Below are 16957 nucleotides of genomic sequence, written 5' to 3'. Positions count from 1 at the left end.
CACGTGCCTCTCACTCCCTGGAAATAATGAATGATTGCAAAGGGATGTCGGGTTAGGGTAGGACGGGGAGTTGGGGTAGAAGGGCAGCCATGATCTTGAGGGACAGAGCAGGCCCGGGGGGCTCAGTGGCCCACTCCTGCTGCTAACGTTTGCATTGTACGTTCCTATGTTCCATGCAGAGAGTGGTACAGCCTGACCACACATTTCCAGGTCACGACCTGTGCTGCCTGCCCAAGACACTGTTCTGTGTAAAGTGTTGTCTCGCCCACACGCAGATGCGACTGGTGTCCAAAGAATTGCAAAACCAGGCTTTGAGAAACAAGAATTTTCCGAACCGCTTCCATTCAGGAAGACATTTATGCAGAGTCACAGCAAGAACTGTAATAAAACAGTTTTGTTTGGATCAGGCGAACACTGCCTGGGGTGTTCATTCCTCTTGCTCCACTGGTGAGTAACACGGGTGTGGTGAATGTATTGCTGTAACAATTCACCATGTGCATATCTGTATTACACTGTTGCCCATGTGGGCTCCACCTATGGACCATTGTAAGGTATTACCTATGATGGAGCATGTTGGGGCCTGTGTGGGCTCCGCCCCTGGCTCCACCCCTTGAGGGGAGGTATAAAGACCAGTCGCCCTGTAGGCGGCTCCCACTAACAGATCAGTCGCAGGCAGGCACTGTTCAAGTTGATTAAAGCCACAGTTTACTTCTACTCCTGGTTTTGTGTGAATTGATGGTCGCATCAACGGGTATTAATCAAAATTATTACAGAATGGGTGGAGAAAAGTTCTTTCATGAACTTATCACTTTCGAGCTCCGTGGATTTTAGTTTATCTTATTTTAAAGTATTTTTATTGCAAATTTTCAACATTGTTACAATTTACAACAGTAACAAAACCCACCTAACACATTAAACCCTTCCCCCCACCCACCCATACCTCCCCCTCCCCTCCCCCCTCCCTCAGCAGTCAACAGTAACCAACTCCCCACCCCCCCCTCCCCCGCAGAGCAAATTTCACTTTCCCCAGGACTAAAAGCTCCAGCAGGTCCCCCCGCCACACCGAGGCACAGGGGGGAGGAGCTGACCTCCACCCCAACAAGGCTCACCCGCGAGCAATCAGCGAGGCGAAGGCTAAAACATCTGGCCCCAATTCGGGCAGGACCAAAACATATGCACATGGTTCACAGGTCCCCACGCACTTCGCCCACAGACATCCTCCATCCCTTCGAACAGTCGGCTCACCCTAGACTTTGTGACGTGCGCCCTGTACTTCTTCAGCTGGATCAGCCCCAGCCTCATGCATGAAGACGAGGCATTCACCCTCCGCAGCACCTCACACCAAAGACTCTCCTCCAGCACCCCCTCAGTTCTTCCTCCCACTTGGCCTTAGCCCCCTCCACAGACACCTTATCCTCCTCCAGAATCCTCCTGTTAATCACCGATAAGCACCCTCTCCCCAAGCCCCCACTGACACCACCCCCTCAAACAACGAGGGGGCAGAGCTATCAGGGAAGTCAGAAAGATCTTCCTTGCAGAGTCCAGCACCTAAATGGAACGGTAACTCTTGATCCGCGCCAACCCAAACTTTTCATTCAGCTCCACCAAGCTTGCAAACCACCCTCCCAGAAACAGACCTTTCGTCTCCCTAATCCCCTTCTTTCCTGTCATAATATACACCAGTATATCATGGTGCAGACACACACTGATGGACACACAGTGGGACCAATCAACACACACAACACCGCAGCCAATCACCAGTTAGAGCACACGCACTATAAAGACAGGGGGCATCAGAATTCCCGCTCATTCGAGTTGCAGCTTCCTAGTAGGACAGAGCTCACAGCCTGCAGCACAGACATTCACCATGTGCTGAGTGCATCGACTGGTTAGGACAAGGCAAAGGTCTTTAGTTAAAGCTAGTATTGTGTTAACCCACGTCAGAGTATGTTAAACTGTTACTGATTCAATAAAATAGTGTTGCACTATTTCAAGTGTTGGTGGCCTGTATGTGTTCCACGGATCCAGAACACCCAACACATCATGGTACCAGGAGTTGAGGGATATTAGCACTTCTTAGACCTACCTGCAAGTGATCTGCCTTCCTCCAGCATTCCGTCATCCTGCAACATGGACAACATCAGCCCGCCGCCGCCGCTCCGCATCGCTGGCAACCTCAATACCCACTTTGGCAGATATTGGGCGAAATTCTCCCCAAACGGCGTGATGTCCGCCGACTGGCGCCCAAAACGGCGCCAATCAGACGGGCATCGCGCCGCCCCAAAGGTGCGGAATGCTCCGCATCTTTGGGGGCCGAGCCCCAACATTGAGGGGCTTGGCCGGCGCCTGAGGGATTTCCGCCCCGCCAGCTGGCGGAAATGGCATTTGTTGCCCCGCCAGCTGGCGCGTAAATGACATCCCCGGGCGGCGCATGCGCGGGAGCGTCAGCGGCCGCTGACAGTTTCCCGCGCATGCACAGTGGGGAGAGTCTCTTCCACCTCCGCCATGGTGGAGACCGTTGCGGAGGCGGAAGGGGAAGAGTGCCCCCACGGCACAGGCCCGCCCGTGGATCCGTGGGCCCCCATCGCGGGCCTGGCCACTGTAGGGGCACCCCCCAGGGTCAGATCGCCCCGTGCCCCCCCAGGACCCCGGAGCCCGCCCACACCGCCTTGTCCCACCGGTAAATAGGTACTCTAATTTACGGCGGCGGGACAGGCAATTTTTCGGCGGGACTTCGGCCCATCCGGGCCGGAGAATCGAGCGGGGGGGCCCGCCAACCGGCGCGGCCCGATTCCCGCCCTCGCCGAATATTCGGTACCGGAGACTTCGGCAACCGGCGGGGGCGGGATTCACGGCGGCCAACGGCCATTCTCCGACCCGCTTGGGGGTCGGGAAATGACGCCCCTGGTTACAACAGGATGCCGTTTGGGATCATATCTGCTTCAGAAGCGTTCCATAGGATCATGGAACAAATGATGGAAGGCATTGAAGGTGTTCGCGCCAATGTCGACGACATAATCATTTGGTCCACCACCCCACAGGAGCATGTCAGTCGCCTCCAGCGTGTGTTCAAACGTATACATGAGCATGGCCTACGCCTCAACAGAGCCAAATGTTCCTTCGGCCAGACGGAACTCAAGTTCCTCGGGGACCACATCTCCCAGTTGGGTGTGCAGCTGGATGCGGACAAGGTGGTTGCTGTCACAGCCATGAAAACGCCAGAGGACAAGAAGGCGGTCCTCCGATTTCTGGCCATGGTCAACGTTTTAGGGAAGTTCATCCCTAACCTCGCCTCTCATACCACGGCTCTCAGGAACCTGGTCAGGAAGACGACAGACTTCCAATGGCTCCCTGCCCACAAGCGCGAATGGAGAGAACTCAAAGCAAATCTGACCACGGCCCCGGTCTTGGCTTTCTTTGATCCAGCAAAAGAGACAAAGATTTCGACCGATGCCAGCCAATCCGGCATTGGGGCAGTGCTCCTGCAATGTGATGAGGCCTCATCATGGGCCCCCGTTGCATATGCGTCACGTGCCATGACCCCCACGGAGCAGCGCTACGCGCAGATAGAACAGGAGTGCCTGGGCCTTCTGACCGGTGTCATCAAGTTTCACGATTATGTGTACGGACTTCCTCAATTCACCGTCGAGACCGACCATCGCCCGCTGGTCAATATAATACAGAAAGACTTGAACGACATGACGCCTCACCTCCAACGTATTCTTCTCAAGCTCCGGCGATACGACTTCCAGCTGGTATACACCCCGGGCAAAGACCTCATCATTGCTGACGCTCTCTCCAGGGCAGTCAACACTCCATGTGACCCAGCGGGATTCGTCTGCCAGGTTGACGCCCATGTGGCCTTCGTGGTCTCCAATTTACCTGCCACGGATGCCTCGTCCAAATTTGCCGCGAGACAGCGGCTGACCCTTTGCTACAGCGTGTCATGCGCCACCTAACGGACGGGTGGCTCAAGGGCCAATGCCCTCAGTTCTATAATGTCAGAGATGATCTGGCGGTAGTAGACAGGGTTCTCCTGAAACTGGACCGCATTGTCACCCCGCATAGCATGTGCCAACTCGTTCTGGAACAGCTACACGAGGGCCACCTTGGCGTGGAAAAGTGCCGCCGACGGGCCTGAGAGGCAGTGTACTGGCCCGGCATTAATGAGGACAGAGCCAACACAGTGCTCAACTGCCCCACTTGTCAGCGCTTCCAGCCGGCCCAACCACATGAGACTCTACAGCCCCATGAGTTGGTCACGTCCCCTTGGACCAAGGTGGGCATCGATCTGTTCCACGCGCTGGGCAGGGACTATGTCCTGATTGTGGACTACTTTTCAAATTACCCAGACGTGATATGGTTGCACGACATCACATCGTCTGCAGTCATCCGTGCCTGTAAGGACACCTTTGCTCGACACGGCATCCCACTCACGGTGATGTCGAACAATGGCCCCTGCTTCGCCTGCCAGCAATGGTCCAACTTTGCCAGGAGGTACAACTTTGTGCATGTGACATCCAGTCCCCTGTACCCCCAATCCAACGGCAAAGCGGAGAAGGGCGTCCACATAGTCAAACGGCTCCTCTGCAAGGCTGCCGATGCTGGGTCCGATTTCTACCTCGCCCTGCTGGCCTATTGCTCAGCCCCACTGTCCACTGGCCTGTCGCCAGCCCAGCTGCCCATGGGTCGCACCCTGAGGACGACGGTGCCGTCCATTCATGTCCCAGACCTCGACCACGTTCCGGTCCTTCGCCGGATGCAGCTGTCTCGTGCACAGCACAAGGCGACTCATGACTCCCGTGCAGCTGATCTCCCTGCTCTGGCTCCAGATGACAACGTCCGCATCCATATTCTGGATGGTGGCTGGTCTGCAACCGCTGTTGTCCTTCGGCAGGTGGCCCCCCGCTCGTTCCTGGTTCGTCTACCGGATGGCTCCATTCTGCGCCGCAATCGACACGCCCTTTGTCTCGTTCCACGCTCGCTACGTGATCTTCCACTGTTGCCTCGCCCTCCTGCTGACCCTGACCTGGACTATGCAGAGATCCCGGTCACTCTGCATCCTCCTCACTCTGACCCAGTCCAGCCCGCTCCTCAGCCGGCGACTCCCGACCCACCCTTGAGGCGGTCAACCAGAATTCGTCGCCCACCTCAGAGACTTAATTTGTGAACTTTGTGGACTTATGGACTTTCTGAATTGTTCTGTTCTTCCGTTTAATCGTTTACATGGTTTGTATATAGTGTTCATCTCGTTATTCTTGTGACACACTGTTTTTCTGCACCAGGCACCTTCCCATGTATACAGCTTAGTTCTCATGTACATAGTCCTGTAAATATTCCGCACACACGTAGTCAGGTACATTCACCATACACTATTTATTGCCACGCAGGTACATTTTTAAAAAAAGGCAGGACGTCATAATATACACCAGTATATCATGGTGCAGACACTGCACCATGATATACTGGTGTATATTATGGACACACAGCGGGACCAATCAACACACACAACACCGCAGCCAATCACCAGTTAGAGCACACGCACTATAAAGACAGGGGGCATCAGAGTACCCGCTCATTCGAGCTGCAGCTTCCTAGTAGGACAGAGCTCACAGCCTGCAGCACAGATCTTCACCATGTGCTGAGTGCATCGACTGGTTAGGACAAGGCAAAGTAATTTAGTTAAAGCTAGTATCGTGTTAACCCACGTCAGAGTATGTTAAACAGTTAATGATTCAATAAAATAGTGTTGCACTATTTCAAGTGTTGGTGACCTGTATGTGTTCCACGGATCCAGAGCGCCCAACACATCATTTCCCATCCCCGGAATCTCGCATCCATCCTCCCCAGCTCAAACCCGTCATTTCCCCTAATTGGCATCCCCCTGACCCCACTCCCTACCTAAAATTCTGCCGAAACTGCCTCCAAACCTTCAGCGTGGCCAACACCACCAGACTCACGTAATACTTCCCTGGGGCCATCGGGGGCGGCGACGTTGCCAGCGCCCGCAACCCCGACCCCCTACATGAGCCCAGATCCACCCTCACCCACAAAGCCCCCACCTCCCTATTGCATCCCTAAACCTTCTCTGCATTCGCCGCCCAGTAATGATGCATCAGATTCAGGAGGTCTAACCCCCCCCCCCCCCCACCCACCCACCCCGGCTGCCGTCCCCTCAACAATCACCTTGCTAATCCTGGCCACCTTCCCTGCGCAAAGAAACAAGGACATCAGCCCGGCCACAACCCGCCCCCCCCCTCCCCCCCGCCGCGCCCCCCCCCCCCCCCCCCTTGAAAAACACCTCAGGCAAAAAGTGCGGCAGACACTAGAACAAAAACAAGCAACTTGGTAAAATATTCATCCTCAGCCAGCCCACCAATAACAGAGACATTATCCCACCTCAACCAATCAGCCTTCACCCTCCCCAACAAACTAGTGAAATTGAACTTCCGGAGCCCTGCCCAATGCCGGGACACAAGCACCCCTCAGATAACTAAAGTGAGAGGCTGCCAGACGGAATAGCCAATGCAAACAGAAGGGGGGACATGGGGCACCCCTGCCTCATTCCTCGGTGCAATGCAAAATACCCTGAATTCATATCATTCGTGCGCGCGCTCACCATCGGCTCCTTATACAGCAGCTGCACCCATGCCACAAACTTCGGCCCAATCCCAAATTTCTCCAACACCGCCATCAAATAACTCCACTCCACCCGATCAAACGCCTTCTCCGCAACTAACGTCACCACCGCTTCCGTCTCCCTTCCACCTGCCAGAGAAAGCACCACATTCAGCAGCCGCCTCATATTTGATGACAACTGCCTGCCCTTAATGAACCCATCTGAACCTCCAATGACCCTCGGAAGGTACTCCTCCAGCCTTAACACGAGCACCTTTGTCAATATCTTGCCGTCCACATTCAGCAGAGCTATGGGCCTGTACTGTAGTGATATGCATCACTGTATATACACAAGGGGTTAATGTAAAGACACTACAACTAAGTAACCACTAGAGGGAGCATCAGAGATGTATATAATGGACAGACAGGAAGTCAGGGGGCACTCTTCACAGGGAACGGCAGCTGGTGAGCAGAACACAGACAGACAGCTCAGATGTAACATATAGTATAAGCGCTGGAGAGAGAACAAACTCACACAGTAAAGCATCTACTTCAACTGTAAGACTACGAGCTTTATTCACACACAAGGAATAATTCATGGTCCCCGGACACTCCAGGAACGCTTACTAGTCAGGTTACACAAGATGCAGACAAAGAAAGATCGAAAACAGAAAAAAACTCGTACCGGACATTCGACGTGGGGAGACTTCGCTGAGTCGATGAAACTCGTTGGAACTCCACCACAGCTGAAAACAACCGGTAATTTAAGTCATAGATAGAACATTTTTAAACAAACATTCAAACGATATATCGTAGCTGATGATTTGAGCATGGCCTCAGAAGAAACAAAAAGAGCACTGCTACTAGCAGGACATGAAGCTAGAGGAATTTACAAATGCTTTAATTACTTGAAAGGTGAAGACAACACCAAATTAGAAGTAATACTCAAAAAATTTGAAAATCACTGTAACACCAGCAACAATGCTGCTTTAAGACATTCAATGCTCAGAGACCAAATTGCACAGGGAATGAGTGATGCAAAACTCAAACAATCATTATCGGAACAGAAAGGTTTAACGCTGGAAATCGCGATTGAAGAGTGCAGATCGCAAGAAAACAATAACATTAAGTCTTTACCAAGAAAGAATGCTGAAAAGGTTCTTCTCCGCGGGTCTAAAGAAGTTAAAATGGCGGCTGAGCACATTTTAAACTGCCCGGGGAGCAAAAGATGCAAATCTGGGTCTGTGCATGCGCAGGAAACTGCAGCCGTGCATGTGCAGGAAACTGCAGCCATGCATGCGCAGGAAACTGCAGCCGTGCATGCGCAGGAAACTGCAGCCATGCATGCGCAGGAAACTGCAGCCGTGCATGCGCAGGAAACTGCAGCCGTGCATTCGCAGGAAACTGCAGCCATGCATGCGCAGGAAACTGCAGCCATGCATGCGCAGGAAACTGCAGCCATGCATGCGCAGGAAACTGCAGCCGTGCATGCACAGTTGAAAATAGCCGTTTTGGACACAGATTGTTCTGCGCATGCGCAGTCAGAAGAAGATCTAATGTTCGAAGATGAACAAAAAAAGCGCACAGTTCGAAGATGGGGCTGGTTTAGCACAGGGCTAAATAGCTGCCTTTTAAAGCAGACCAAGGCAGGCCAGCAGCGCGGGTTCAATTCCCGCACCAGCCAACAGGCGCCGGAATGTGGTGACTAGGGGCTTTTCACAGTAACCTCATTTGAAGCCTACTCGTGACAATAAGCGATTTTCATTTCATTTCATTTTTCATTTTCAAGATGGATCTGCGCATGCGCAAGCCACACGCATGCGCAGTTTACGAAAAAGCGCACAGTAAAGGAAATCGATTTTCGCATGCGCAATCGATTCCTACGCTTTACGCCACGAGTGTCATGACATCAGAAGACTCAGACCACGGCCACTTAAAGCAACACTGCCTGAAAATTAAAAATAAGAATTTTAAAGCTATAAAACCCCATTTTTTTACCTCGAAAGACAGAACAATGCCCGAACTTCAACCAGCAATTGAGAATAACATCCGCAGCACCCTGGAACAAGCAGTTTGCACCACCCCAAATGAAGAGCACAATGACAAATCAAAAACCAAAGAAGATGATTTGTATATTGAAGAATAACTACTCAGGCATGGCTAAGTTATTCAGATATGCTAATCATAGCACCAGCGACACGGTTGAAAAGCTAAACATGACTCTACTCATGGTAGATGAATCCAATACCATGATGCAATGGCAGGTCGTTGAAAACGACGCCACACAAAGAGTACTGACCGACTCCGTTGAGAGAGCACAGATCGGCTCCACAGAGAGGACACTGCATGACTCCACAGAGAGAGCGATGCAAGCTTCCACAGATAGCTCATTGACAGACTCCAGAATGGAAGCAATTAAAGACCCCAGAGCGCAAACCATGCACGAAGAAGATTATGAAGGTCTATCCACCTTATCTGAGCAACCAGAAGCAGACTATGAAAGTCTATCAAACTCAAGTGAACAACAAGAAGCCAATGTAAGTCTACCCACTCTATGTGGGACAAGTGACAAAGAAATCACAATTCCCAGACAAGACACACAAGTTCACAACGAGACTGACAGATCCCAGCTCATCTGTAGAAAAGAACTTGACAATCAAAGCACAACCACTCATGAGTCTAGTGAGACCGCATCAATTAAAACCTCATCGACTCACAAGAAACTGAAATCTTGACGACGTTGACTCCAGAAGAGGAGCATCAAGAGATCAAAGATGAAATAGATCAACCAGAAATGACTCCAGAAGAGGAGCACCAAGGAATCAAAGAAGAGGATCAAATCAACCACAAATGACTGATAGTCACGAAGATCAATGCAACATCAGATCATTCTCACAATCCTCAAGGAGAAACGCTCAATGAAACATCAGATACCACAAAGGACACTGACACCAATAACTTTGAGAATGACTCAAATTATCCACACGGAACAGTCATTGAGCGCAACAAGAACAACAAAAACCACAAGCAGCACAACAAGAACAACAATGAAAACTACAAGAACATCAACAAAAACATCAACAAGAAGCATAACAAAGACAACAACAGCAACAACAAGCACAACAAAAACAATAATGATTTTTTTTAAACAGAAACAACAAGCATGACAAAAACAACAACAAGAACAACACAAAAACAACAAAGACAGAAACGACAGAAACAACAAGAATGAAACAACGACCTGTACAACATGGTACAACACTGTACATGAAGCACAATGCCACAGCACACTCCAAAACAATGGCAAGAGTACAATCTTACCATGGCTTGACAATGAATCTCACAAATTCACATTTGTTCCAGAACAAACAAGCACACCAGCTTTCAAGGCAGGTGACACACTAAATCGATACCACAAGCATAGAAAAAAGTCCACGTCAGTCAACATCAGTGGTTCGACCATTCGAACACCTCATGATGACTTGTTAGTTACTTAGACACAACAACACTGACGATATTCACAAAGAAATTACAATATCAACATCACCACGTCACCGACAGAAGAAAACAAAACTCAACCGAATAAATTCATAAAGTTGGACTCATTATTTTTTTTATTAAGGTTGGACTCATAAACATTAATTGGCTTTGTATAATCATTAATTCCATCACATCTTGCACACATCATCATTTATCTACATGTTTTGTACAATTTTCTTTAACAAAGTACAGAAAATATGTAAAAAGAAAAAAGGCGGGATGTAGTGATTATGCATCACTGTATATGACACAAGGGGTTAATGTAAAGACACTAACAGACAGGAAGTCAGGGGGCACTCTTCACAGGGAACAGCATCTGGTGAGCAGGTCACAGACAGACAGCTCAGATGTAACATATAGTATAAGCGCTGGAGAGAGAATGAACTCACACAATAAAGCATCTACTTCAACTGTAAGACTACGAGCTTTATTCAGACACAAGGAATAATACATATACGACCCACACTCCACCGGATCCTTATCCTTTTTAAGCAGCAACGAGATGGAGGCTTGTCCCATTGTTGTTGGCAAGACGTCCCTGACCATCTAATCCTCAAACATTTACACCAACAGTGACACCAGTTTCTCCTTAAATCTATTATAAAATTCAACCGGGAACCCACCAGGCCCCGCCGCCTACCGGCCTGCATCTTCCCGAGTGCCACCTTCACTTCCTCTAACCCCATTGGCTCCTCCAGCCGGTGTCTTCTCCGCTTCACCCACCCTCGGGAACTCTAACCGTCCCAGGAACGCCCTCATCTCCCGCTCATCTTCTGGTGGCTCCGACTTATACAAGTCCCTATAGAACTCCTCAGACACATTGTTAATCTGCTCCGGAGCCACCACCAGCTCCCCGTCCTATCCTGAACCCAAACTATCTCCCTCGCCACGGCGTGCCTGCGAAGCTGACCTGCCAACATATGACCCGCCTTCTCCCCGTACTCGTAAACAGCCCCCATCACTCTTCACAGCTGACGTATCGCCTTCCCCGTGGACAGCAGGTCAAATCTCACCTGCAGCTCCTTCCGCTTTGGCAGGAGACCCAGATCCGTGTCCCACCTCGTATAGCTCCCATCCACCTCCAAAATCTCTTCTATCAACCATTGGCATTCCTCCCTCTCCTCACTATCCTCCTTAGCCTTAAACAAAATCACCTCCCCCCTCACCACTGCCTTCAGAACCTCCCAGACCACCGACAGTGAGGCTGCCCCCCACCCCCCCCCCGTGCAATTAAACCCCACTCACTCCACAATCACCTTCCCGATCTTGCCACAGAAACTCCGATCCGCCAACAACCCCATATCCATCCTCCACCCCGACCTCTAGGCCGCCCCCTTCTCCAGTACCACATCCACCCAGTGCGGAGCGTGATCCGGGATCACAATTGCCGAAAACTCTACCCTCTTAACTCCAGCCAGCAGCACCTTCCCCACCATGGAAAAGTCAATCCCCGAGAACAATTTGTGCACCGGGAGAAAACCCCATACTCCAGGCCCCTCAGGTGTAAAAGCCTCCACAGGTCACCCCCCCCCCCCCACCCCCCCGCGCCCCAGTCTTCCTCCTGAGCCTATCCAGTGCCTTCGCTCTCCCCCCTCCCCCCCCTCCCCCTCCAGGGTCAGCGAGCACAGCTGGGACCATTCACCCTCAGCTCCAGCCCTGCGTTCCAATGCCCCCCCAAATCAACTCGTGGGTATCCAGATTCGGATTGGCAGCCAGCGTCCTGTTTGCGAACCCCGCATCATCCCAATTGGGGGCATGTACCAACTTACCAACGCCACCAACCCCCCCCCCCCACCCCCTCCAGTGCACCCGTTAAAATCACGTACCTGTCTTGAGCAGAATTCTGTACGCCATCTGAACAAACTCTGTTGCAGAATATCGGAACCACATGGACTGAATACATCTCCAGAACTAGAGAATGATTCTTGAATCTATTCCCACGTGCAGAGTCCGAAACTTGCATTAGTCTCTCTCTCTCCTCCTTTGATCCAATCTCTTTGACCAGGCTTTTGGTCACCTGTCCAAATATCACCTTAAGTGGCTCTGGGTCAAGCCTGTCTGATCGCATTCCTATGATGTGCCCTCTTTGTTTTACTCAGTGTTGAAGACTCTATAAAAGGTCAAGTTGTTAAGTTCAAGGTAACAATTTGATTCTTTTTTTTGCCAACACAACGAGATTCCTTAGGCTTCGGTGTCGGCGATCGTAGAATCCAGCCCTATGTGAGGGAGGGAGAGTGAGTGTGTGTGAGTGTAGTATAGTGAGTGAGTGTGTATGAGTGTGCATGTGTGTAGTGTACTGACTGGGTAGGTGTGAATGCGGGTGAGTGGCATGTGTGTGAGAGTGCGTGAGTACAAGTGGGTGTGTGAGTGAGTGTCTGTGAATGTGTGTGCGAGAGTGAGTGTGGAGCGAGTAAGGGAGTGAATGAGTGTGTCTGTGTGTGTGAGTAAGTGTGTGCGTGAGAGTGAATGTGTTTGAGAGTGTGTGTGTAAGAGTGTGTGCATGAATGGGTGCATGTTTGTAGGTGTGTGAGAGAGTGAGTGAAAGAGCCAGTGATTGAGAGTGAGTGAGTGTCTGAGAGTGTGTGCGTAAGTGAATGTGTAGGTGTGTATGTATGAGTGAGAGTGAGTGAGTGAATGATTCTGTGTGAGTGTGTGTGTCAGAGTGTGTGAGTCTGATTCTGTGTGTGTGAGTATGTGTTTTTGAGAGTGAGTGAGTGTGTGCGTGAGGGTGAGTGATTGGGTCTGTCTGTGTGTGCGAGTGTGTGAGTGTGTGTGTGTGTGTAAGAGAGAGTGCATGTGTGCATTTGTGTGAGTGAGTGTATTTGTGAGTGAGTGTGCATGTGTGAGTGTATTTGTGCATGAGTGAGTGTGCATGTGTGTGCGAGAGAGTGTGAGTGTAGTGTTGCGAGTGAGTGAGTGAGTATGTAGTGAGTAAGTGTAGCGTAGTGAGTTAGTGTGCGAGTGAGTGAGTGTGTGTAGTGAGTGTGTGAGTGTAACATAGTGAGTACACTGAGTGGGCGTGTGTATTGATTGAGCGTGTGCAGTATAGTGTGTTATGGGTCAGGGTTTAGAGAACCCCAAAGTGTATCATGGAGTTCACCTGACCCACAACTTTTACTAGATTGTGGTATGGGGAGCACACGGCCCACTCTACAGGTGTGGTACAGCAGAAATGGAAAACTATTTTTTAAAGCAAAACAATGTTTATTCTATGAACTCAAGTTAACCGTTTTGAAACATACAGTGAACATCTTAGCAACCATCAATTCAAATACAACCCCCAAAGAATACAACACTAAGTAATCCTTTAAGCGTTCCTTTTAACATCCATACGACGTAAAACACCTTTTACCAGAAGCACACCACGTTAAAGTCACTACTGTTATTAGTTTTAAATCACCAGGATCGATTTACAGTCTTTAGATTACAGAGAGAGATTCATACAGCTTCTGGCTGTGACTGCAGCTATCCAGCTCTGAAAATGAAACTAAAACACACCCTGCAGCAAACAGCCTAAAATGAAAGTAAAAAGCTGACAGACAGCCCAGCTCCACCCACTCTCTGACATCACTGCAGTAATAAACACCCATTTCTTAAAGGTACACTCACATGACAAGTGAGTGAGTGTGAGTGAGTGGCTGAGTGTATTGTAGTAAATGAGTGTGTGAATGATAGTGTTGTGAGTGTCTGAGTGACTATGTGTGAGACTATGTGTGTGTGTCTGTGTGTATGTGTATGTGTGTGTGTCTGCATGTGTGTCTGCATGTGTGTGTCTGCATGTGTGTGTCTGTCTGTGTGTGTGCCTGCGTGTGGGTGTCTGTGTGTGTGTATGTCTGCCTGTGTGTGTCTGCCTGTGTGTGTCTGTGTGTGTGTATGTGTATGTGTCTGCGTGTGTGACTGTGTGTGTGTGTGTATGTCTGCCTGTGTGTCTGTGTGTGTGTATGTGTATGTGTCTGCGTGTGTGACTGTGTGTGTGTGTGTATGTCTGCCTGTGTGTGTGTGTGTCTGTGTGTGTGCATCTGTGTGTGTATATATGTCTGTGTGTGTGTATGTGTGTGTCTGTGTGTGTGTGTCTATGTGTGTGTGCATGTGTGTGTGTGTCTGTGTGTGTGTCTATGTGTGTGTGTATGCGTGTGTGTGTATGTGTGAGTGTATGTGTGTGTCTGCGTGTGTGTGTGTGTGTCTATGTGTATGTGTGTGTCTGCCTGTGTGTGTGTGTGTGACTCCCTCCCTATCTCCGGGTTCTCATTGCCCGTCACTCTAACACATACTCACATCACACATTCTAATGATGATCTTTATTAATTACTCATTTGTTTCTAAATGATCAGTTTATGGTTTATACATTTCATCAGTGAGTGGACAAGAACTTGGTGGATGGAATATAGCGCAAAGAAATGTGAGGTTATCCACTTTGGTCGGAGGAACAGATACGCAGAGTATTTCTGAGATATTAAGAGATTAGAAAGTGTAAATGTACAAAGAGACCTGGATATTCTCATCAATAAGTCACTGAAGGCTCACAAGCTATTAGGGAAACTAATGGTATGTTGGCTTTTATCGCAAGAGGATTTAAGTACAGAAGTAGCAAGGTCTTGCTTCAATTGTATTGAACCTTGTTTACACTGCACCTGGAGCACTGGGTGTAGTTTGGATTCCATGACCTCCATCGAGGGAGAGCAACAAGGGTTTATCAGACTTGTTCTGGGGATGGTGGGACTGTCCCATGAAGAGAGATTGGGAAAACTGGGCCTGTGTTCTCTAGAGTTTCAAAGATTGTGAGATGATCTAATTGAAACCTACAAAATACTGAAAGATACAGACAGGGTAGATGGAGGTAAGATGTTTTCTCTGGTTGGGATATGTGGAACCAGCGGGTACAATTTCGAAATAAGAGGGAAAGCCACTTAGGACCGAGATGTTGGGAGATTTCTTTATTCAGAAGGTTGTGAATCTTTGCAATTCTCTACCCCACAGGGCTGTGGGAGCTCAGGCACAAAGAAGGGATTGACAGATTTATAAATACCAGTGATATCAAGGGGCGGCACGGTGGCACAGTGGTTAGCACGGCTGCCTCACAGCTCCAGGGACCCGGGTTCAATACTGACCTCGGGTGACTATGTGTGCGGAGTCTGCACGTTCTCCCCGTGTCTGCGTGGGTTTCCTCCGGGTGCTCCGGTTTCCTCCCACAGACGTGCAGGTTAGGTGGATTGGCCGTGCAAAACAGCCCCTTAGTGTCCAAAAGGGTTAGGTGGGGCTAGTGGGTTGTGGGGACAGGGTGGAGCTTTGGGCTTAAGTCGGGTGCTCTTTCCAAGGACCGGTGCAGGCTCGATGGGCTGAATGGTCCACTCCTGCTCCAAAGTCCTGGTGTTCATACCTCAACTGCAGAAACATAGAAAATAGGAGCAGGAGGAGGCCATTCGGCCCTTTGAACCTGCTCCACCATTCAATATGATCACGGCTGACCCTCCATCTCAATGCCATACTCCCATGCTCCCCCCATGCCCCTTGACCTTTAGAGTCTAGAAATGTATCTATTTTCAGTGACTTGGCCTCCGCAACTTCTGTGGGAGAGAATCCCACAGGTTCACCACCCTCTGGGTGAAGAAATGTCTCCTCATCTCAGTCCTAGATGGTCTACCTTGTATCCCGAGACTGTGACCCTTTGTTCTAGAACCCCCTGCAGCCAGAGGAAACATCATCCCGGCCTCCAGTCTGCCCAGCCCCGTCAGAGTCTCATACGTTTCAATCCGATCCCCTCTCATTCTTCTAAATTCCAGTGAATCCAGGTCCACCCAACCTCCCCTCATGTACCAATCCCGCCACCCCAGGAATCAGTCTGGTGAACCTTCGCTGCGCTCCCTCTATGGAAAGCACATCCTTTCGTAGATAAGGAGACTGAAACTGCGCACACTACTCCAGGAATGGCCCTGTCCAGCTGCAGTAAGACATCCTTACTCCTGTACTCAAGTCCTCTTGCAATGTTGGCCATTTGCCTTCCGAGCTGCTTGCTGCAGCGGCGTGTTTGCTTTCAGTGACCGGTGTACTAGGACGCCCAGGTCGCTTTGCGTGTTAATATTTCTCAATCTATCACCATTTAAATAATACTCTGCCAATCTGTTTCTCTGTCCGAAGTGGATAACTTCACTCCTTGAAGGCTCTTAACATCCTCCTCACCACTCACATTCCCCCCAATTTCGTGTCATCGGCAAACTGGGACATATTGGGGCCGATTCTCTGAGCCCCGCGCCGGGCCGGAGAATCGCTGCAACCGCGCCCCGACACCCCGACACCGGCGCGGGATTCTCCGAGGTGCGGAGAATCGGCGGCATTTTCGCCGGCACATTTGACGCGGCGCCGGCCGCGAGCCGCTGGAATCGACGATTCTCCGGCCCGCATGGGCCGAGCGGCCACGCGGATACGACAGAGTCCCGCCGCCGCCGTTCACCCCTGGTCGCTGCCGGCGGGGACTCTGCGCGAAGGGTCGGGGGCGGCCTGTGGGGCGGAGAAAAGCGACCCTTCACCGGGGGGGGGGGGGGGCGTCCGATGGGGTCTGGCCCGCGATCAGGGCTCACCAATCGGCGGGCCGGACTCTCCCCGCCCTCCCCCCACCCCCACCCCCCCCGGGCCTACTTTCTTGCGCGGCGGACCCCTGAACACCGACGCCATGTTGCGTCGGGGCCGGCGCGCTGAAGGAGTCCCCCGCGCATGCGTGGGTTGGCGCGGCCCCCATTTGGCATCGGGGAGGGAGGCTGGAGGGGCGTGAACCGCCCCAGCGCCGTGCTGACTCCCTGTGGGG

The sequence above is a fragment of the Scyliorhinus torazame genome, chromosome 11 (assembly GCF_047496885.1).
Source record: "Scyliorhinus torazame isolate Kashiwa2021f chromosome 11, sScyTor2.1, whole genome shotgun sequence".
Classification (NCBI taxonomy): Eukaryota; Metazoa; Chordata; class Chondrichthyes; order Carcharhiniformes; family Scyliorhinidae; genus Scyliorhinus; species Scyliorhinus torazame.
This window is presented reverse-complemented; position numbering follows the sequence as displayed.